The 22,961-nt window shown below is 38.6% G+C and overlaps 1 long non-coding RNA gene across 2 annotated transcripts; it reads right to left on the reverse strand.

The window, feature by feature from the left end:
- Nucleotides 1-12,998: 12,998 nt before the first annotated feature.
- LOC113115566 (uncharacterized) lies at nucleotides 12,999-14,388 on the reverse strand. 2 transcript variants are annotated; one of them, XR_003293912.1, is made up of 3 exons: nucleotides 14,180-14,388; nucleotides 13,838-13,899; nucleotides 12,999-13,143 (listed from the first exon to the last, which is right to left on the reverse strand). It is a non-coding gene; the product is annotated as an uncharacterized LOC113115566 (long non-coding RNA). The 2 variants fall into 2 exon arrangements; XR_003293911.1 differs by having other exon boundaries at nucleotides 12,999-13,193.
- Between the last annotated feature and the right edge of the window lie 8,573 nt (nucleotides 14,389-22,961).

Consider the following 22,961-nt stretch of genomic DNA (forward strand, 5'->3'; position numbering starts at 1 on the left):
TAGCTGCTCTGGGCGGAAACACACTTTTTAGCACCATGGACCTGACATCAGGATTTTATAATATACCCATGGCTGAAGAGGACAAGAAATAAACTGCGTTCACGACTCCTGCAGGGCTGCACGAGTATAATAGGATGCCGCAAGGGCTATGCAACAGCCCAGCCTCCTTTATGCAGATGATGGTAGGCATTTTTGGAGACTTAAACTTTAGCAGCTTGTTATGTTATCTCGACAATCTGCTGGTGTTCGCCCCAAGTGAACATGAGGCGTTGGAAAGGCTGGAGGTTGTGTTCAGTCGCTTGAGGCAGCACAACCTTAAGTTGAGCCCTAAGAAATGTCATCTGCTGAGAACCTCTGTAAAGTTCCTAGGTCACATCATAGACAGGCATGGAGTTTCTGTAGATCCTGCTAAAGTCGAGGTGATCTCGAAGCTCTCCAAATTTGATCTGATGGAAAACGACAGATGCACCCCATCAGTGCAAAGAATTAAATGCATCCTTGGTTTGATTCTTTATTATCAACATTTCATTCCTGGATGTTCTTCTTTGGCAAAGCCACTCTTTGCTCTTACGGCTGGGCAAAGAAGGAAGAAAGGAATTAAGGGAGATATTAAAGCAGGAACTTATAGGAAGCTCAAACCCACGGATTGGACGAAGGAATGTGATCATGCATTATTTAGTCTCAAGGAGAATTTGCTACAAAGTGTGGTTCTGGCACATCCTGACTTCACTCGACCTCTGATTCTTGCAATAGATGCTTCGTTAGACGGTTTGGGAGCTGTATTATCTCAAGTGCCTGCAGGTGAAGAGCGAGCTCGTCCAATTGCATTCGCAAGTAAGACCCTGAGCAAATCACAGAGAAACTTTCCAGTTCATAAGCTCGAGTTTCTGGGACTTAAGTGGAGCGTATGTGAGAAATTTAGCCATTGGTTGAAAGGCCAAACATTTACTGTTTGGACAGACAACAGTCCACTCACATACATTATGTCCAAGGCAAAACTCGACGCTTATGAGAAATGTTGGGTGTCAAAACTGGCAGCTTACACTTTTGAGCTGAAGCATATAGCAGGGACGAAAAACTTAGTGGCAGATGCTCTGAGGAGAGACCCTTTTGTCAAGACTGTGAGCGTCAGGCTAATGAGGGAGCGCTATCGTGATTTGCTTGTGGAAGCCGAAGAGGTTGATGGATATGGAGTTCGAGAAGCTTTTCGTCAAGCTGCTCAAACCCTACAGATCTGCCCTCAGTCCTGTCTTGCCTCCCCCTTTGACGAAAAGCAAGTACAAGCAAGGACCACCCATCTTGCCCACCAACGATTCTTTTGGCCAGGAATGGGGCATGATATTTGTGGATATATCAAGTGCTGCCAAAGGTGCATTATAGCCAAGGCTCCAGAACCATCCGCGCGGGCCCCACTTGAAAGTATCAAGACCTCCATGCCTATGGAGCTGGTATGTCTGGATTTCTGGACTGCGGAGGATGGGAAAAAGCTTTCCGTTGATGTGAGTTTTGACAGACCATTTCACGAAGTTGGCTCACGCCTTTCCTTGTGCAAATCAATCAGCAAAACAAGTCGCAAGGAAACTGTTGGACCGTGTATTCTGTGTGTACGGATTCCCAAGTCGCATCCATACAGACCAGGGAGCCAACTTTGAGAGTACCCTTCTAGCGGAGCTTTTCAAACTGTCAGGAGTTGCCAAGTCTCACACCACTGCATACCACCCAATGGGAAATGGGGGGGGGGGGGTAGAGAGGTTTAATCGGACCTTGGGGAGTATGCTTCGAACTCTGCCTCTAAAAGAGAAGCACAAGTGGCCAGAGCAAATTCAAACGTTGACCTTTGCTTACAACTCTACAGTCCATGAAACAACAGGGTATGCTCCTTTCCAGCTTATGTTTGGTCGAGTACCAAGATTGTCGGTGGATGTTATGTTCAGACAGGTACTACATGACCCTGTAGTTGTTGATCATGGTACTTACCTAAAATCGTTGATGTCGTACCTCCATGAAGCTGCTGAGATCGGACAGCGACATTCTGAAAAAGAGCAGAGGAAACAGGCAAAAGGTTACAACAAGCAAGTCAGAGGGACATGTCTGGACATTGGGGATCGTGTGCTAGTAGCCAATAAAGGAGAAAGAGGAAAGAGGAAATTAGCAGATAAGTGGCACCCTGTAGTGTACACCGTAGTGGATAGGAACCTGCAGACGCACACTTAGAAACTCAAGGATGAGAAAGGGAATGTGAGGATAGTTCACAGGAATTTGATGTTGGACATAAGTTTCCTACCTGTTGAGTCACCTGATGAGGAGGAAAGCTTCCTGGTTTCTGCAGGAGAGTCAGAGGATGAGTCCTGTAGTGCTAGGAGTGAGTCCTGCGTCGAAAACGTCGATCCACCAGACCTGGAGGAGAGAACCATGAGATGGGTTAATCAAGAGTCTGAAAGCCCTCTAATCCAGAGCTTGGATGTTGAGGAAGCCATGGGCACAAATCATAAAGAGAATAGTAACGGCGATCTTCCTCAAAGTGAAGCTGAAACCAGTCCAATATCTCTTGAGGTTAACCTTGACAGTGACATGGATACACAAGTTCAGGCTGACATTCAAATTGACACTGACACTCAAGTTCCAGTTCCTGATGTTCAGGGTGTCAGAACAAGGGCAGGTAGAGTTGTGAAGAAAGTGAACAGATTAATTGAGTCAATGGTTCAGAAGCCTTTTAACCTCCACGGTGTAGGGAGTCATTTGAAGAAGAGATCTGGATCATTTCTTTCTCTGTTTTAAGAAGTAATCGATAGTATTTTTGTTTTGTGTGATGAAAAGACATGATGACTCCAAACAAGATATTTGAGGGTCAGGTCATATTATGGTGTACCAGGCATCGTAATGTTCCAAGATGATCTTAGGCTTGATCACCCTGAGGTTTTTCTTGACCCATTAATGGGTAACACACAAGTTGAATTAATGAATGTTTCATTGTGGACCTGTACCAGGTGATGTGGAGTCAGTGAGGATTTTAGTGAAATCCGGAAGGGCTGTACTGACGCCATTTTCAATTGAGTGCGCGCTTCTCTTCAGTTCGCATTGTAATTGCTGATGAGAGGTAAGCGTTTGTCAGAGCTCTTCATTTTATCGGTGAATTAAGTTTGCAATGTGTATAAACTGACTAAATATTGTATTACATGTGCTTCTGTGACTGTATGCAGTGTTGTGTTATACATTTTATGCGTGAGTGGATTAAGAATTTGAAGTTATATATCGTGTGGGCTGTATGATATGCTTTTGAGTCATTAATTAGCTAACAAATATTATATCATACAGGAATGTCTTTGGAATGCCCATGAGAGAGATTTGAACTTTATTCATATTAATCCACAGGTATTTCACTCTTATTGTTTATTTTCTTTTATATTCTTGTACTATGTTAATACTCTGTTTCAGTGTTAATTGTGTCTTTCTCAATTGTTCTATTCAATTGTGAAAGTGGGTTCGCATTGTAATTGCTGATGAGAGGAATGTATTTGGAATGCCCATGAGAGAGATTTGAACTTTATTCATATTAATCCACAGATGGAGTAAAGTTATTGCTGGGTATCACTGTCAATAAATCCCCTTTGGTGAGCAGAAGTGAAAGTGTCCTGAGCCTTCTTACACACAACGCAGATGATAGTAGCAGCGGTCAGAAAAGGACCGGTTACACTTGGTTCATCTTCAGAACTCAAATCAAGATATTTTCGATGAAATCCAAGAGCTCTCTGAACCTATAGACAGCAAGGGTACTACCACAATCAAGGCACAGTAACGTAGTAAGGACATCATTAAAATAGTCCATGAGGCATCAGTGGTTCAACTATAATTTTATGAAGCTACAGAAATACTTTTTGAATGTAAAGAAGAGAGGAGCTCTGAGAGTTGTTGAATAGCATAGCTATTTATTTTTTTTATTTATTTTTTGCACTCTCGGATTTCATCAAATCATAATTTAATTAGAAATGGCTTGAAGGAGATAAGGTGGAATAGGATCAAGTGGGCAAGTAGTAGGATGATTAGAAAGGATGAGTTTGGATACTTCTATCTCAAAGATTGAAGGGAAGGATGTGAACGAGTGTATGTTTGCTGGTAAGATGTGCTTGACAGATTGTGTGGTGGAAAATTTACCCCTGAGTAATCAGACTTATCCCTTGAGTAACCAGTACATGATCAGAGGAGCAATGTTGTGTATAAATAAGGTCTAGTTGATTGCCTGGTTTTACATAGTGTGGAAGTCTGCAGCTTGAGGTCTATCTAGTTGGATGTCGAAGTCTCCAAGCATAGCTAGGGTAGTGCCATCATTAGGAAAGTTTGAGAGCAGTATATTGAATTCATCCAAGAAGTTACCTTGTGGTCCTGGGGGTCAATAAACAGCTACAATTTTGATTTTAAATGGTGGTTAATAGTGACTGCATGTGATTCAGATGAGCTGTTAATATTCAGAACAAGGTAAAGGAATACATTTCCAGTCATAAGAGATGAACAGATCAGTACCTGCACCTCTTCCAGTCATACAGGGAGTGTGGGAAAATGAGAAAGTATTGGAGAGTGCTGCAGGAGTAGCAGTGTCCTTTTGTTTGATCCACATCTCTATGAGAGCCATAAAGTTTAGCCTTGAATGACTAGTAATATAATTAGTAATGGAATCTGTTTTACTTACTGCAGATTGAAAATTCCAAAGACCAGTAGAAAAAGAATGTAGAGTATTAGCAGACATAGGCGCAGGTTGTTAGGATAGTGTTGCCTATGGTTTGATGTGTGGTTTGTAAGTAATAGTAATAGTAGGGATATGGAAACACATAGTAAGAGTTGTTCATTAAAAAACTAAAACAGAAGTGAAGCAATGTGTAGAAAAGACAATGAATTAAAAAAAAGCTTATGTCCCTGCACTGTGGAGTCGATGGTCTTTACACTCTTCAGTCTACACACGAGGGCTGCCATGGTATACTAATTGGTCCGTCTGTGTGATTGTGGACTTCAGCAGAAACCCCCCTGCTCTCCCCCCACTCACCATCATAAACAGCACTGTGACTGCAGTGGAGTCATTCAGGTTCCTGGTAGTGCTGCAACGACGCGTTGACATCATCGATTACATAAACTACAAAAATACGTCGACGTGCGTGAAATGCGTCGACGCGTCACACTGTTTGTTTACATCTCGAGTAATGGCATAATGGGAATGGAGAAAGTTGCATTCTATCACAAAAAACAGAGACCACTGTTATCAAAAGTGTGGGAAATTCTTTAAACAGAGGACAAATAAAATGGCCCTTTGTTCCCTTTGCAAAACCGAGATGCTGTACCATGGCAGCACAACTGCGATGCGCGAGCACCTCAGAGGAAAACATCTGGGCGCTCTCCGGTGTTACGGATTAACTGGTTACCGTGTGATCTGGTGACCAACCTCCTGGTTCAGGTCCGATATTCTTGAGCTTGCGGCATTCTGAAAAGTTGAGATGTTTTTAACTCGATGCGGCGCGGACGCGCCTAGAAAAGTGACCGCGTCGCTTCCATTATGAGCGAGCATATCGCGCGCCTACATTGGAAATAACGAAGTTGAGTGCGCAAAAGACGTGATTTGTGAACGGCTCATTAAAAGACAGAGCGCCACTGAGCTACCCCGAATCAGCTCCAGATCTCTGGAAACCATGCTAAACCATAGCAGAACCCTGACTACATTTTATGGTTTGTGATGCTAAAGAACGTTTCATGACGTCTCAGACAACTGTACATTTGTGGCTACTGTGGTTTAATTATAAACGCTATCATAAACTCACATTTACCATAGTAAAATAATATTCTTTGACTCTTTATTTTTTTATACTGTAAAAACTTCAACCACATTGGTTGAAATATTATATTAGAAGTTGTACTTATATATTTTTTGTAAAGTTATCCAAAGGATTCATTAGCTAATAAAAAAACAACAACATTAGATTAATTATTTATTGTAATAAAAATAATCGTTAGACTAGTCGACTAATCGAAAAAATAATCGTTAGATTGATTAGTCGACAGAAAAAAATAATCGTTAGTTGCAGCTCTAGTTCCTGGGCACCACTATCTCTCAGGACCTGAAGTGGGACATTCACATTGATTCCATTGTGAAAAAGGCCCATCAGAGGTTGTACTTCCTTTGCCAGCCGCGGAAGTTTAACCTGCCACAGGAGCTGCTGAAACAGTTCTACTCCACCATCATTAAATCCATCCTCTGCACTTCGGTAACTGTCCGGTTCAGCTCAGCTTCTAAATCTGACCTCAGAAGACTACAGAGGGTAGTCTGGACTGCTGAGGGAATCATCGTTACATCCCTCCCTTCTATTCAAGAACTGTACTTATCCAGAGTGAGCAAAAGGGCTGGCAAAATCACTCTGGACCCCTCACGTCCAGCACACTCCCTCTTTGAACTGTTGCCATCTGGTCGACACTACAGAGCTAATAATGTAATATACCTGCCATACAATTGTCAATTTGTTTATTGTAATTCCTTACCTACTTATTTGTATTTTTTATTATTTTATTGTGTGTTTTATGTTCTGTCACTGTCATTCTGTTGCACTTCGGAGCTTCTATCACGAAAACTAATTCCTCGTATGTGTAAACATACCTGGCAATAAAGCTCATTCATTCATTCATCTAGGACCTTTATATATTGTGTGCCATTGTAAAGACTGTAAGTAAAGTGGCGTGTGGCCAAGTATGGTGACCCATACTCTGAATTTGTGCTCTGCATTAAACCCATCCAAGTGCACAAACAAAGCAGTGAACACACACACACACACACACCGTAAACACCCCTCCAGGGCAGTGGGCAGCCATATGCTGCAGTGCACAAAGAGCAGTTGGGAGTTCAGGGTCTTGCTCAAGGGTCTCACCTCAGTCGTGGTATTGAGGGTGGAAGAGAGTGCTTTACATTCAATCCCTCCCAGACATGAGACTCGAACCTGCAAACTTCATGTTACATGTTCTACTCTCTATCCATTATGCCACAACTGCTTTCATACTACCGTTTTCATCTGTATTAAATTCAGTTTAACGTCTAACCTGATAAAGTCTATGGATTGTAGAACACATTTTATGTGGCCAGTATTTTTTTTGCCTACTGTTAAACAGTTCATATTCTAGCTGGTTGGTGAGACATACAGTTAGAAGGTTTCAACAAACTCTCATCGATTAAAAAAAAAAAAAAAAAAAAACTGAGGTAATAAACTGTTCAGAAAAACTAGGAATTGTTTACTTAATGACTGTGCACAGTTTACAGTGTAACAGAGTTTTAATTACAATGGTGGTATGTAAACAAATAGCTCCAGCAACCTATAATTGCAATTTCTTTTTTTATACAAGTGAACCATGGATGAGAATTCTACAGGTGCCCCTGGCTAAATGTTTTGATTTTGGCTCTTACTACACAGCAAAATGTATTTTACTTACAGATGGATAAGCCCTCAAATTAGCTGAACAGTTGATTCAAGGTGATAGCTGCAATGGAGACTAGCACACACTGACCTCTCTTTTACCAAAACTGTCTGCCCTGGTATTCTCTCTCCTCCATAAGCGGCCTGCTAAAACACTCCCTTTTGTTTCCGCTACCTCTCCTCTGTCCTTCTTCTGGGCTTATTACAAATGAGCATGACAGCCGCAAAGAAAATGGGCCCATCAGTTAGCGACTCCAGAGTGTAGATATGATGGATGATGAGAAAGTTCCCCTCTAAACTTGGAGGTTTGACCTTGTTGCCAGTAATGTTACACATACCCTGCCCTTTTACAGATAAAGTCACAACTCATCAAAATAGAGATCCAGATGGATAGAGCAAAATCAATCCTGGAGATTCTGTGCTCAGCCAAGGACACAACAATGCAGTAAATTCAAAAGGAAAGTGATTACATGGAATGTAATAAATACTGTTTTACTGTATTTCACCACATAAAGGTCTAAAAAAACTGGAAGTCTTCAGATCTAAACTCTCTTTAGAAGCTGTTGTGTTTTGATGAATGCGTGACTCTTTTTTTTCCAAGGTCCCACAAAACTGATTTAAAATAGCTTTATTTTCCCAAATTCCCACTGTGTAATACTACATATAATGTGTGTTATTCAATACTATGGCTGTGTTATGTATATTTAATAATATTAGCGTGTACTTAATTTATGCAATAAATGTTGTTTGAAGCAGCTTCACGTTAAAAACAGGTAAACACCATTATGAAAAAAAAAAAAAAAACTAAATTATGAAACAAACTCAATTTTATCCCTAAGCAGCTCCACGGAAGACAAAAGTCTCCTTATTCAACTATGTTTTGTTCAGTGTTGTTTCAGGTCAGTTTAATAACAGTGTCGTAAATAAATAGTTCATAAATTGCGAAAAATTATTTTGCAAAGTTAGTGTAATTATCCAGCTTAATTCAGTTAGAATTTTGTTCTAATCAGTGCAGTTAAATCAATATCTATTATATATATATATATATATATATATATATATATATATATATATATATATATATATATATAGATAGATAGATATATATATAGGTCCAAAAATAGCAAAAACTATGGCTTTATTCAGCATTGTCTTCTCTTCCACGTCTGTTGTGAGAGAGTTCAAAACACTGCAGTTTAGTGATATCCGGTTTGCGAACGATTCACTCGATGCAACCAGATCTTCTTGAACCAGTTCACCAAATCGAACTGAATTGTTTGAAATGGCTCACGTCTCCAATACGCATTAATCCACAAATGACTTAAGTTGTTAAAGTTTTTAATGTGGCTGACACTCCAACTCCACTCAAACCAATATCCCGGAGTAATTCATTTACTCAAACAGTATGCTGACTGAACTGCTGTGAAGAGAGAACTGAAGATAAACAACGAGCCGAGCCAGATAACGAACGAATGATTGACGGAGATGAAGATGAACGGAGGACTTATGGGTTAGGAACGAGATGAGTGTGAGACATATCACAACAACAAGTCAAGTCACCATTATTTATATAGCGCTTTAAACAAAATACATTGCGTCAAAGCAACTGAACAACATTCATTTGGAAAACAGTGAGTCAATAATGCAAAATGACAGTTAAAGGCAGTTCATCATTGAATTCCGTGATATCATCTCTGTTCAGATTAAATAGTGTCTGTGCATTTATTTGCAATCAAGTCAACGATATCGCTGAAGATGAAGTGACCCCAACTAAGCAAGCCAGAGGCGACAGCGGCAAGGAACCGAAACTCAATCGGTGACAGAATGGAGAAAAAAACCTTGGGAGAAACCAGGCTCAGTTGGGGGCCAGTTATCCTCTGACCAGACGAAACCAGCAGTTCAATTCCAGGCTGCAGCAAAGTCAGATTGTGCAGAAGAATCATCCAACAACACTATGGAGACCTTCGGAAAAGCAGTGATTAAAGTCCAAAATCTGACCTGAAATAACCTAACAAATCAATTGGGGCTAAAACAGTTCCGTAAACGATGAAGTTCATACAAGTTTCTGAGCTTTGTTTTTTTGCTCTTCATGATGTAGACGAGGGTGGAACTCCTTATATGGTAATATCTCCTGGAAAAACATGCCTGTGCACACTGACCAGAGCGAGATTGAGATTGCGTCATCAACAAGCTTCATCCGGTGGCAGCGCTGCACGGGACTTGCTCGTGAAGAATGTCTCCAAAGAAGTGTGTTTTTGGTTGTAAGGGAAAGATAACTTCATTCAGCTTCCTAAATAACCCAGTGTTATGTAAACAGTGGATACAGTCTGTTTATCTGGGAAAGCAACAAAGTTTCACAAGTGTGTTTGTTGACGAAGGTTTTATAGACATGGCACAGTTCAACACTCTATTTGCACATCGTTTGATATTGAAATATGTAGTGGTCCCAGCTATAAATGACCCCGGTCATGATTCAGAACTGCAGACAGTAAGTGAAACGTCATCAAATGTCTGTTTTGTTGACATTCGGCAGCTCAAGTGCTCATCACTCACCCACAGCACGCCCCTGGAAGCTTGCCCTTGTATCTTTCTTTTAGAAATATGATAAAACCAAAGATATTTGGAGATATGAAGGATGCAGGTGAGTGTGACTTCACCAAGCACAATAAGTTCCTGAATCAACATCCTAGTTGATCCGGAAACAACATTCCAATCAGAATTGAGATATAACTTTTCAGGAAATATCTGTTTTAGGCTTAAAATCAGGGCTAGGTGCTTCTACACCCTTGTTAATCAGCTATCAATTCACACTGATTTTAGGAATAAATTTGGGGTAGGGTTATGTTTGGGTTAAGTCTATATTTTTGAACAATAATGTTGATCCAGGAACATGTCTTACTTGGCAAAATCACAGCGACCATAGATGCAATATTTCTCTATACGTACTTCAAGATTAACATGAGATTGGGTGAAACTTAAAAAATTTTCAAAATTAAACAATTTTTTTTAAACCTATATGTAAGTGTATTTTTATGATAGCAGGAACTGTAAAGGGACTATTGCAATGGGTAAATAAAATGTAAAACAGTCCTAATTACTAATCTGGGATGAGTTCATGTGCATTTCCTATAAAATGTATTAGTTTAATTTAACTTTTAGTTTAATGATTTCAAAGCTTTAAAGAGCAATGTTAGATTGTAATGTTCTAATGTTCTGCTATCTGTTCTGATAACTATAAAACCAGAAATAAAGGCTGCATAGCTATAGTATGTGAGAGAGTCAGTGGTAATATATTTGGATTCCTATTGTTCAGCGTTAGAAGAGTTTAGCTTAACCTGATAGTTAGCCTATCCTGGACCAGGTTAGTTTCCCAGCATAAGCCTGACCTATTTGGTTTACTTGTTTTATGAAACAGGCTATGAGGCATTAAAAGTCAGAAGACACATAACTTAATTTATGATTTGCTGTCTGTCTGAAGCAAATAAATAAATGTGATAATTTTTTTCTTCCATTGCATCGAATAGCATTGTGTTTAATTGAATCGAAATCAAATCGCACTGCATAGTAATAGGGTAAATCGCATCTCATTGCTAGCTGCTTCATATGTATCTTAATTGTATCGTAGGTTATGCCTCAGTTATGGAGATGCACATCTCTATTGTACATATTGTATGTTAGCTTATGCATTAAAAATAACAGAGACCCTTGCCTTCAACAAACAATGAAATCTAGTCACAGATTTTTGTGATGTTTTCACAGGATTCTGACATAAATCAGATACATGTTTATACCAGGTGTTTATACCAATTTATTTTGCCAACCACTTGAACAACTGAGCCCCCATGAGTATTGGGGGTGCAACTGTCAGTGAGATTAGCAGGTTTACTCCAGGTACTCAACACATTCTCACTCTAAGCCAGAGGTTAAGTGACCAAGTAAGAGGTGGCAACTACTTGGTTAATCTAAAAAAAAAAAATGTAGGATCTGTACTGTATGTGCGCTGTGCATTAACATCCTGTCTGGTTAAAGCATGCTCATATGGTGTAATGACAGTGTAATCATTTACATGCTTATACGGTTATATGAAAAATACTCTTTACAAGCTTTTTTGATGCAGGAGATTCCATGTAAGAGCTCTCCATGAGACATATCTCGTTTATTATTCATCATGTAAATGTACACTGTCATTGCCAGTGAGCCGTTGAACCGCAGTAATAGCCATCATCTGATCTATTATTCATAATCAGCAATTTGCATAAGCAGCACTACGGTCTCCCAGATGACTATGTTAAAGCTACGGTCAGGTGATCCTGATAGAGGTGCTAACTCTACGGCTCTTTCGCAAATATTAAAGGAGCACTAGGGCGGATGCGCCGGTGCTCAATGACTAGCTTTTGATTTTTGCTGCAGTTCATTTGTTTTATCACCCCCGACAGCTCCTGTATTTGAATAAGCGACTAAGCTTTGTCACTGCTGGAGGCTGTGTGTTTCCTCATTGATGGCTGTAGTGAAAGATCAAAATTACAACAAAAACAAGCAGAGTACTGTAGTTCGGGGATTCATTCGGTCATTCTCAGGTCAGTGTTCTTCCCTTGTATATGTTCTGCAGATATACTGATGAAAGAACTCATGATATTTCTTTCCTATGTTGGCATATTTCCAACGGAAACAGGAAGTTGGGGCGGGACATACAGTATCATAACAATCACCTCCAAGTGACTTTTTTTTTTTTTTTTTTTACACAGTTCCCTTCTGTGAATATAGCATTCTGGGAGGAGGGGAGAGCTTGCTTTAACCCCCGGACTAGACAACCCGCAGCTACAGTGTAAATGTAGACCAATTCCATTGTAAAACCGTGGAGTTGGCAACCTTGATAGTCTCATCCCAATAGGAGGCTGCTCATATCTCCCTGGTTTCTTGAGATTATTATTATTTTTTTAACTGGCTCTTGGATTGTAGAAAATAAGCTCTGTGTCCAATAAAAGTATATGATTCTTACGTATTTTATTCATCATGATATACTTCAGAAGAGCACATCTTGAAGTTTATAAGCCTAAATACATACAATCGGCAGAAGTAAAAACTAAATGTGAGCTATTAACCAACTTATACCACAGTCACATGACTTCAATGTTATCAACATTAAGTTTCTGACAGCACTTTTAATCTTTATTTAAAAACAGAAAGTTTGAGTTTGAATAGTTTCTAAAAGTGGACTACTAATAAATGCATCAGTTCAGCTTGATAACATTTCATATTTTTGACAATCTCTGTAATCACAATTACTTGTGTGTTTTATCTTGTAGAATGAAACATGAACATTTATTGGGCTTGAGTTAACTGCAGAACTTATTTCCAGCATTTAACCAAAAACCCACTCAACCCCTCTTCAGAATTTCAAAAATGAAACACTTGCTGATTACTATTGCTAGTCAGTTGCAGGCGGTATTAAGGGAGAGATGGAAAGAGACTGCAGAAATTGGAGCATATTTGCTGAAGTTTGTGTATATGTAGGAGTACATTAGCATATACTGCTAAGAGACAAATACTCAAATCAACTAAATTTAAACTTTATTGTATTATTATTTTTATCTGAAGGGCTTGCTGCACTATTTGTGTACTGTGTTGCACTTTAACCACATTTTTCAGTAGCATGACAGTGGCTCAACTGTTTTTAAAATAGTGTTGCTTTTCCCAAGGGCACCTGGAGGTCCATGATCCATGATACACGGAAGGAAAAGAAGGTCTTAGGTCCTTTTTTTAAAAACACATTTAAAATAGAAAACACATTTATGTCCAATACATCTTCTTTCCTTACAAATGATCTCAAAGTTACAGGTCAAAATACCTACTATATATTCACAACCACAAAAAAATAAAATAAAAAAAAAACTGATGTTATATATTTTTTATATTAACTTGTGGAAAAGGGCCAGCCGATGACCTCTTTAAACGTGTGTAAGGATGCAATTTCAAAGTAACATTTTTACACATTTAATTTAAAACTTTAATGCATATTTGAATATCGTTACCTTAATATCAAGGTGGACAAACAACTCTATTACTTGAGTGAAAGTACAGATACTTCTGGTCTAATATTACTCCAATACAAGTAAAGGTTGTAATGACTGATCTTTTCTTAAGTAAAAGTACAGAAGTACTTTCTTTTAGAAGTACCAAAAGTACCTTTCCTTATGTCAACGCACTGTATTATTACTGTTGTTGGATCTAATACTTGCAATACCTTATTCATCTGAAGCTATTTTAAATATATTATGCCTGCTGAATACACTAACTAGTTTGTAGTACGTATTTGGAATAAAATACCTTTTATAGCGTTAACCTATTAAAATTAAACATGTTGAAAAAAAAAAAAACTTATTTAACTTAGTACCCACCTCTGGCAGTATGCATACATCTACAGTTCATCCACATCTGAACCAACTGGATAATGAAATTGCTGTAAATAGAATGAAAAAAAAAAAAAAAAAAAATTAAATAAATAAATAACCCAACCTGCTTCAAAACCCAGCAACACAACTGTAGCTGTGTACCTTTACTACAACAACACTGCTTTGACAAAGCAAAACACCAAGATTTATTTGACATAAAAATGACAAAAACACCCTGTAATCGGAGTGCCACCTTAAGTCAAACAACTATTGTGTTTCATTAGGAGATGCATAACAGTTATTTTGTGGCTTTATAGTTAAGATTTTCATTTACACAATTAGGCACACCTCAGCAATGGCATAAGTAGCAAAGGGAGACAATCCTCAAGGTGGGACACAGGACATTCAGGAGCATCACAGGTAAGCATAGAGAAAATGTAAGTTACACTTTCTTAATTCGAGGTTAGACACTGACTGAGGCTGAGGTCTGTGCTTAAATAGAGTGCTGATGATGGTCTGATTGGGAACAGGTGTGGATGGTTAGTATTCGGGTGACTGGGAGCCCTGGGTGCTGGAGATGAGAGGGCTAGGACGATCTGTGACAATCAGAACCACAGTAGAATTAATTATTACAATATTCAATCAGATCTAGTTAAAACCCAAAGTTATAAGCTGTAAAATAATGCCCTTAGCATTTGGCAAAGAATTGTGAAAGTGAGGTTACACAATATCGAAACAACTGCTTTATAAATCATATATAAAGATATATCCTTTTATAGCAAATTTTATGAATGTCATACAATGTTCAATCTGCACAGCACAAACAGCAAAAAACTGGATATTTCAGGCAATATAAAAATCCTGGCAAGAACGCGTCCTGGGAAAATGGCTCATATGGTCCCCATACACTGTATTCATTAAAGTGATGTGAAGTGAAATTCAGCCAAGTATGGTGACCCATACTCAGAATTTGTGCTCTGCATTTAACCCATCTGAAATGCACACACACAGAGCAGTGTACACACACACACACACACACTGTGAGCAGTGGGCAGCCATTTATGCTGCGGCGCCCGGGGAGCAGTTGGGGGTTCGATGCCTTGCTCAAGGGCACCTAAGCCGTGGTATTGAAGGTGGAGAGAGAGCTGTTCATGCACTACCCACACCCACAATTCCTTCCGGCCCGAGACTAGAACCCACAACCCTTCGATTGGGAGTCCAACCCTCTAACCATTAGGCCACGACTTCCCCAATAAGACTCGAACTCGGGTCTCCCGAAGCACAACAGCGCTACATGGCGACGCGCTTAACCACAATGCTATTGGAGCCGACATGAATGATTAATACACATTCAGCTCATGATATGCTGTTTTAGTATCTAAGAACAACTTTTTTCATGTATTCTGAATCAAGCCACTCTGAGAAATTGAAACATTCATAATGTAATTTAAAATCTTTTTCATGCTTTTTATTTTGGACTTAAAGTTCGGATTTTATTATTAATTTTTTTCTCTCTTCTTCTTCTTGTCTACTCCCTAGTGTTTGCGACTGTGTATTGTTAGCCAGTTACCCTGGGTGTATTTGAGCCCTTGAATCTTAGTATTGTCAGGTCTTGTTGGATGTATCTCTGGTGTTTTTATGCTGCCTTTGCGTGCTCTTGGAATTTCCATAAAGATGATTTACCTAGGAATAAACTGCACACAAATGCCCTCTGATGTAGTGTTTACCACTGGGAAGTTCGGGAATAATTTTGATACCCAGATTCCCATGTTGGGAGGGCCTCAAACTTTAAACATGGTGTATGGGAGAATTTTTTTTTTTTCGCAACCGCTAGATAACCTTGTCTCATGATTTCAGATGTGGCAGCATGGGTTTGTTTCCAGTGCACACTCTTTAATTTCGACAAATTTTGCTAATGCTAAAAGAATCCAGTTAGCGTATTCATCGACAGCAAATTAATAATCATTGTGATTGAATTTTTACCTCTGATTAAATTCTGCCAATGTCAAGTTTTAAGGCACATTTATTTATTATTTTCTTTTCAAGACAAGCCAATATCAAAAGGAATGCTAGAGATTGTTTTCATTTGCTAGCCACCTTTTCAATTTCACCTGTGAATGTGGTTCACTATCACTGAACGTGTCAGATTGATGATGTAAAACTCTGCATATGCTCATGTCCATTTTAATAGTTTGTACAGTCTGACAATTAACAATTGTAAACTATTATAAATGCTACAATGTGTGCCTGTTGTAAGTTTGCAAAAATAAATAAATTAAATATATATATAAAAAACAAACAAATACATAGAATTAAAAAATACTCTATAGTATTACTATTAGCATACGTTTCTTATTGTTGAATATATTTATTTAACAATAATCACAACAATCACATTATTTCCCAGTCATATGAAAGTCAAAAAAGATATTTTTCAGCTTTTTCTAATGATTTACATTTTCTGTATAGTTGCAGGTTTAACAAAAATACCCGTCATTTTATAATTACATTATTTTCAAACAGAGCTATTTAAGTCAACTATTGAAAATGCCTGTATTTGTTTCATACCTCAGTACTGTACAGTATATATCAAAGAAAATCTATATATTGCCAGTGTCAGTTATTTGATTTGTCGTGATGTTGGACACAGGATTTTCTGAAATAACTCAGTTTAGCCTTTTGCCCTGTGGCTTACACTACACTAAAAACTGCTAGCTAATGTTATGGCTGCTACACGAAACAGTCTGCTGACATCACCATTCATCTTTAATGCATCAAAGGGCATGTGAATGCTCCGACTGTTACAACTGTTGTGTCTGACATTAAAATGTGTGCTGATGGAAGAAATGAGTGCAAGCTCAGTTAAAATCAATCACTTGACTTGAATTTCATATTGGCTGCAACAGAACAGACTGTGTGACGTCTTGCCGTTCTGTATTCTTGTATGTTATTTAATTGTTAATGCCAAAGAATCAACTCTGGAGGTAGATGACCACAGATCCCCCAGAGTGAAATGCCCACAGGACTTGTACATAAACAAAGAAGAATATTTCATGTAAAATGTACAGTCATTTTTTATGTTTTTATGTAAGAGCTTTACGTAAGTGTTATCTGAGCTCATTATTTTTTAACACTGCAGGGAATTGAGTTTAAAATAACTGTACTGTACTCAATGACACTGTTTTGTTTCTTTGTGCATCATTGTTTGCTGGTGTGTGTCTTATTGAGTAATAGAAATCACTGTAACTATCGCAGTTTTTATATACCATTCAGAATTTGGGGTCAGTAAGATAAAAAAAAGTATTATTAAAAATTTTTATATTTTCATGTTTTATATTAAACTTTTTTTAATGTTAAAACCATGTTCATATACTTTAATGTAATTTATTGCTGTGATGGTAAAACATGGAATGGATGAAATAATCTTAAATGGAGTCCAGGAACAGGGTACATCCAACACGGAATTGAATTGACACCTGGGATCAAATTAACACAATCAATAGGAGACAATAACTGGCTCGCAGCGAGCAAAAACACACACAGACAGGTCCATAACCCTGACATAACACTCCCTACTGACCGGAAGGTGCATCCCCGCACCATGACAACAACTGAAGGAGGTGTGGGAGGGTACTTGGAAGGGGGTTCTGGAAGATGGATATCCAGGAGGAGGCCGGCAGACATAGACCAGGAGGGTGATGAAGTGAAAAGCCAGGGAGGAGACAAGAGAGACCCGGAGCAGGAAGAATACAGCAGGACCCAGGCCACAGCCATAACAGTGGCCTATGGTGGTGCCAACGGTGGAAGGACCCCGAGGCAGAGACAGAGAGCCAACAAGCCAGCCACGGAGCCAGAGCGACTGAAGACCAAGGTGGAGCTGGCGGGAGGAAGGAGCCCAACGGAGACGGTGGGACGGAGTAATGAGGCACAGCCAGAGGAGAGGAGTGAAGAGGCAATGGCGGGTCAATGCCTGATCAAGGTGGAGCCGGAGGAACAAGGGGAACCTGGTGGAGCTGATGGATCAATTTGTGATTGTGGAGGTGAGGGGGCTAGGAGTAGAGGCAGAGTACAGGCTTCGGAGGCTGAAATACTCAGACCCCGGCAGCGCTGGTAGTCCCTTAGGGCTCACACCACAATGATGGTGGGCTGAGGGCGAGCAGAGTGGCTGCCAGATGACAGCGGTGGGGGAGGCTGGAGCGGGTGGAAGGGTGAGCGTTTTCGAGGAGAGGGCACTGGAAGGAGCTTTCTAGGAGCAGGTACTAGAGGATGCTCTGAATTGGATTCAGGGTCTGGAGCCCTGCCCTCTTTGTTTTGGCACCAACGCTGTGCCATACTCAGCTCATGCTCAGCCACGATGCAGGGGGCGGAGCTCCCTCTGTGCTCACACCGTCCATGACTTTCTCCCTTGTGGTGGGCTCTGTAGCCTGCTCTTGCACTTGGTCTGACGGGTTTGGCTCAACTTCCAGGGCGATCATCTGCTCAGATGCTTGGCTTTGCTCTGGCTTGTGGATCGCGGTGTGAAATGGCTCTCCATCATCAGTGGGCACAGGCTGATGCTCCGTACTGCGGGGAGATGGTTGGCTGGGCTCTGGGTCAGGAGTGGCACTGGCGATAAACTCCTTGGAACCGACAGGGAATGGAGATCCATTTCTCGCCAGTGTCCACTCCACAAAGGTAGCCAAATTTGCTCGAGGGCAGTCATCTGACGATGGTGCTCCGCACGCGATGTTCAAACTGCCATTGTCGAACACACTAAGCAGTTTGTCTGGGTAGTTGGTGATGCGTGCCAGGAACAGGAACAGTCTGGTGTGGAAGGAAGGGATCTATGGAACACAACGGAAAGAAAAACACTGGAAGGAAAATGGAAACAAAACGGAGGGGAAAAATGCAATAAACTGTTGTGAGTAGGGTCTTCTGTCACACTCTGTGTAGAGAGGAATGAGGAGACATGGAATACATGAAAGAATCTTTAATGGAGTCCAGGGAACAGTTTACATCCAACACAGGGAATCACAGAAAACATAGCAACAAGTAGACCCAACAAACAAGAACTGAATGGACTAGGGCTTTTAAAAACAGGATAATTGAGGAAGAATGGAACACACCTGGGATTAAATTAACACAATCAATGGGAGACAAAAACTGGGTCACAGGGAGAAAAACACACAGACTGGTCCATAACCCTGACATAACCAATTAACACATTTTATTTATTTATTTTTTATTTTTTTATTAGTTTTTACAGTGACATGTAGCAAAAGTGATTTGTATAATTAAATGTAAAAGAATGTGAAAGAAATGTCCTAACCTGTGGAATTATATTTGGGATGGATGCTGAATGGGATGGGGGCAACTGATGGCTAATTGGGCTGGATGCTGAAACTGTCATGTAAGGGTTTGAGATCTTTCCACTGCAGATCGATTTTATGAATGCCACAGTAATTTATTATTATTATTATTATTATTATTATTATTATTATTATTATTATTATTATTATTATTATTATTTATTTATTTAATTAATTAATTACTTTTTTGTAGTTTGAGAACATCCATTAATTTGTTTCATAATTATTTTGTTGAATACTCTGTTTAAATGGCAGGTTGCTTTAATAAGTAACTATATATAGTATTTTTTATAGCTACATTTACATATTCTACATATTTTTTAGAAAACCATGAAATGGTTGCATAAATGAATGCAATTATTATGATAATGGTAAACTATTTCTGCTATTGTTACTCTAACACTATTCAAGTATTGTTGCATTATATATTACACACTATATTCTTTTGACGTTTAAATGGATGATGGCTTCTCATTCATATCTAACGCTCGTGTTCATTTGTAAGCAAATTAAGTAGCACCATTTTGGGTTTCTAGCTAACACCCACAGCTAGAATGAAAAACTATTTCAGCAGCAGAAAGGGACCATTGATCCTTAATGAAAAAGCTCAGTTGGCTACCCTTTGTTTGTCTGTCAGAATGCTGGACTAAATAATTTGAATAATACATTTATCATACCCGAGATTTCCTGCTCTAAAATTTCTGCTTTATGGGAATGCAGTCATAGCTGTCAGAACGGAAGGTTTAAAAGTTTAAATCCAGCTCTGAGCATATGGACTGAAGCTCCTGTTTAACATGGATATAACAGATTTAATGTAAGGCAGTCTTCCATGAAACTCTTTTCAGAGCTGCAGTATGCTTAAATATTACACGCTCTCCAAACCGTGCAAGAGTTTCATTCAGGTAAGTTTAAGTTCCTTGTATATCAAATACCGTCTTGTATGTTATGTCTAACATGTTAAACAAATAGAGTGTTTTCAAGATTTATATTACTTTATACTGTCTAGATTTCACTTAGTAGCACCTCTAATTTAATCATAAAATGCCCCTGAAAATATCCATGACCGATATGTTGACAATAATTCATAGGCTAAATGAGACCTTGCTTTTTTCTCTCTTTTTCTGCACAATGATTCCTTATATTACAATGTTTCCAGTGTGATCTAATGTTTGATTTCCACTTATTGCTGGAAACATTCTGGAAAGTAATATGAAGCTTTTTCCAAAAATGAGGTGGGATATAATATGAATATGCAATTTTCACCTCCATTGGTGGTTGTTCTGGTTGCTCTAGTAGTTCAGGATGTCCCATCTGTTAAAAAGGAAATGGATATGTGGCATTATCAAGGATGCTACTGAATTAGAAAGTTAAATGTGTTCCATAATGATTTGACCTTTGATCTAAAAGTAATGAAGACTTTTTCTTTTCACCACTGATAATAATACCATTAATAATTGAGCATCAATAATAACTAAGCAGCAAATCAGCATATTAGAATGATTTCTGAAGGATTGTGCAAGACTGAAGACTGGAGTGATGATGTTGAAAATTCATGTGGAAATATATTAAAAACAAAAACATTATTTTAAATTGTACTGACATTTGAATAAAATTACTGATAATTGGCGTGATACAGTACATATTTCACTTTTTGAGTATATAACAAAAACACTTTTAAATGGATAATTAAATGGCATAATCAAATGGACTAGAATGTGAAAGAAGTTTCTCAAGCTGTGAAAGTGTCTACTGACATATTATTAGTTCACTATACTGTATGTAGTACGGTAACTTACATTTAACCAATTAAATTGTCAATTTTATTGAGGAAGTTCCATCTGTTAAAAAGGAAATATGCCATGTCATGTGTCATTGTCAAGGATGCTGCTGAATTAGAGAGTTAAATGTGTTCTTTAGTGATTTGACCTTTGAACTGAAGAGTAATGACGACCTTTGTTTCCAAAGTAGTGGATTCGGCTTCATAGATTTCATCTTACCTTTCCGTGTCTTTGACACTTTAATGTAGTCCACCTGGGACCTGCTCCGGCTGTGCCGAGCTTAGAGGGACAAGGAAAGAAGCGTGTTTCCCATTGGGGGGTTATTTCTTGCAAAGTACATTTCAAAAACGAGCAGAATGGAACAGTTTTGACAATTATATATAAAAAATAATAATCAAGCAAACATATTCAGAATACTATGCAGCTTAAACTGACAAAAAAAAAAAAAAACTTGTTCTTGGTGAATTTGTTCACACATTAACCTTTTGAAATGGTTAGGAGTAATGCAACATATTTGATCCGTATCTTCATATAGTAAATTTACGAATGTTTAAAAATATTTTTTAGATTCTAGGTTTTATATTCTATAAAACTGTAGTCTATTATGAATGTCAGGTATGTTTCCACATACAGTTTTAATTAAAACACATACAGTAGTAATTACATTGTCATTGTGTCACTTGATGAAATGTATGGGGATAAATTTCTGATTTCAACCCAGGTGTGCTGTAACTATAAGAAAGCAATTTTCTTATTCATTTCTCAGTGGTAGTGCAGTTTGGCACGGTCCTCTGCAACTCTGTCTCTGGCTAAGCAATTTATTCACATTTGTATTGATGAATAAGTAGATCAAAATCAATACTCGGCTGAACTCCGAGTCCAAAGAGCATTGAAAAAGTTTTTTTTTTTTTTTACGATTCTGTCTGGCTACTTCAGGCTTTTATAGACATGGACCTTTAAGTGAGAAGCTTAATTCTCGCTACATTAAACAGGATTGAACATTTTAATGAGATTTATTGGTCAGGCTTCTCCTGTACATTGCACTTTTTAGTAGTGAACCTTCATTTAGCACATAACCTTGTAGACTTAACGTTTTTAAACAGAAAACGTAAAAATATGAAAAAAGCAAGTCCTCCATCTGAAACTGGAAATGATAACCATGCTAAAGTAAGTTGAGTATTAAGCTCCAAAAAGCCATGCAAGTAATGAGTGTTCTTAAAATTGCTGTATGTAAGTTTTTGACTGTACTAAAGCACAAAAATATCATAATGTTTTGCTAAGTTCAAAATTGTTTCTCCAAACATCCAGTTATTATACTTTGAAATATGTGTTCCATGTCGGAATATCTGTCTCTGTTTTGGTCTGTGTGACTCTGCCCACTTACAATTTACCCAGGGTTGCCAGTTGACAGAAAACACAGCGTGGATGCCATTGAAGTAAGCATACACCATTTCTTCAAGTTCAAGTCCACAAACGTTAACCTACTCTCCTGTCTGGTTTGTTTGGTGGACCAAAATGGCAGATTCGGCATTGTGATTGGTCAGATTGCCTGTCAATCAAACATGGTGCATATTGGTGTGTTTCCACAGTTGGGAAAAAAAAAACACGTTCTGATGTTCATTCATGTTTATTTTGTGCTTTAAGTAAATATGAAAAGAATATTGGTTCACATGCCGCTTGAACTGAGGCAATAGAGTGATATGTCACGATACATTAAAGAAACACAAAATGGTATACATTGTTGATTGTACATTGAAATCCTTACAAAAATTAAGAAATACTGTTTCATAACAGAAGTAACCTGCTCTGTCTTGTCTGTCAGCCCGTTGTCAGTTTCCTCTTTGCTCCACAATGTATTTTTAACTGCGTGAGAGCATTGATGTGTAGCATGGCTTGTCGGAGGTAGAAACAGTAACTAAGGTGGGTGGATTTCTGTGAAGGTTCCGTTGCATGTCCTTGATCTGGAAAACCACTTGAACATCAAGTTTGAGGAGGAGGGACAAG

Source organism: Carassius auratus, chromosome 15 (assembly GCF_003368295.1).
Source record: "Carassius auratus strain Wakin chromosome 15, ASM336829v1, whole genome shotgun sequence".
Taxonomy (NCBI): Eukaryota; Metazoa; Chordata; class Actinopteri; order Cypriniformes; family Cyprinidae; genus Carassius; species Carassius auratus.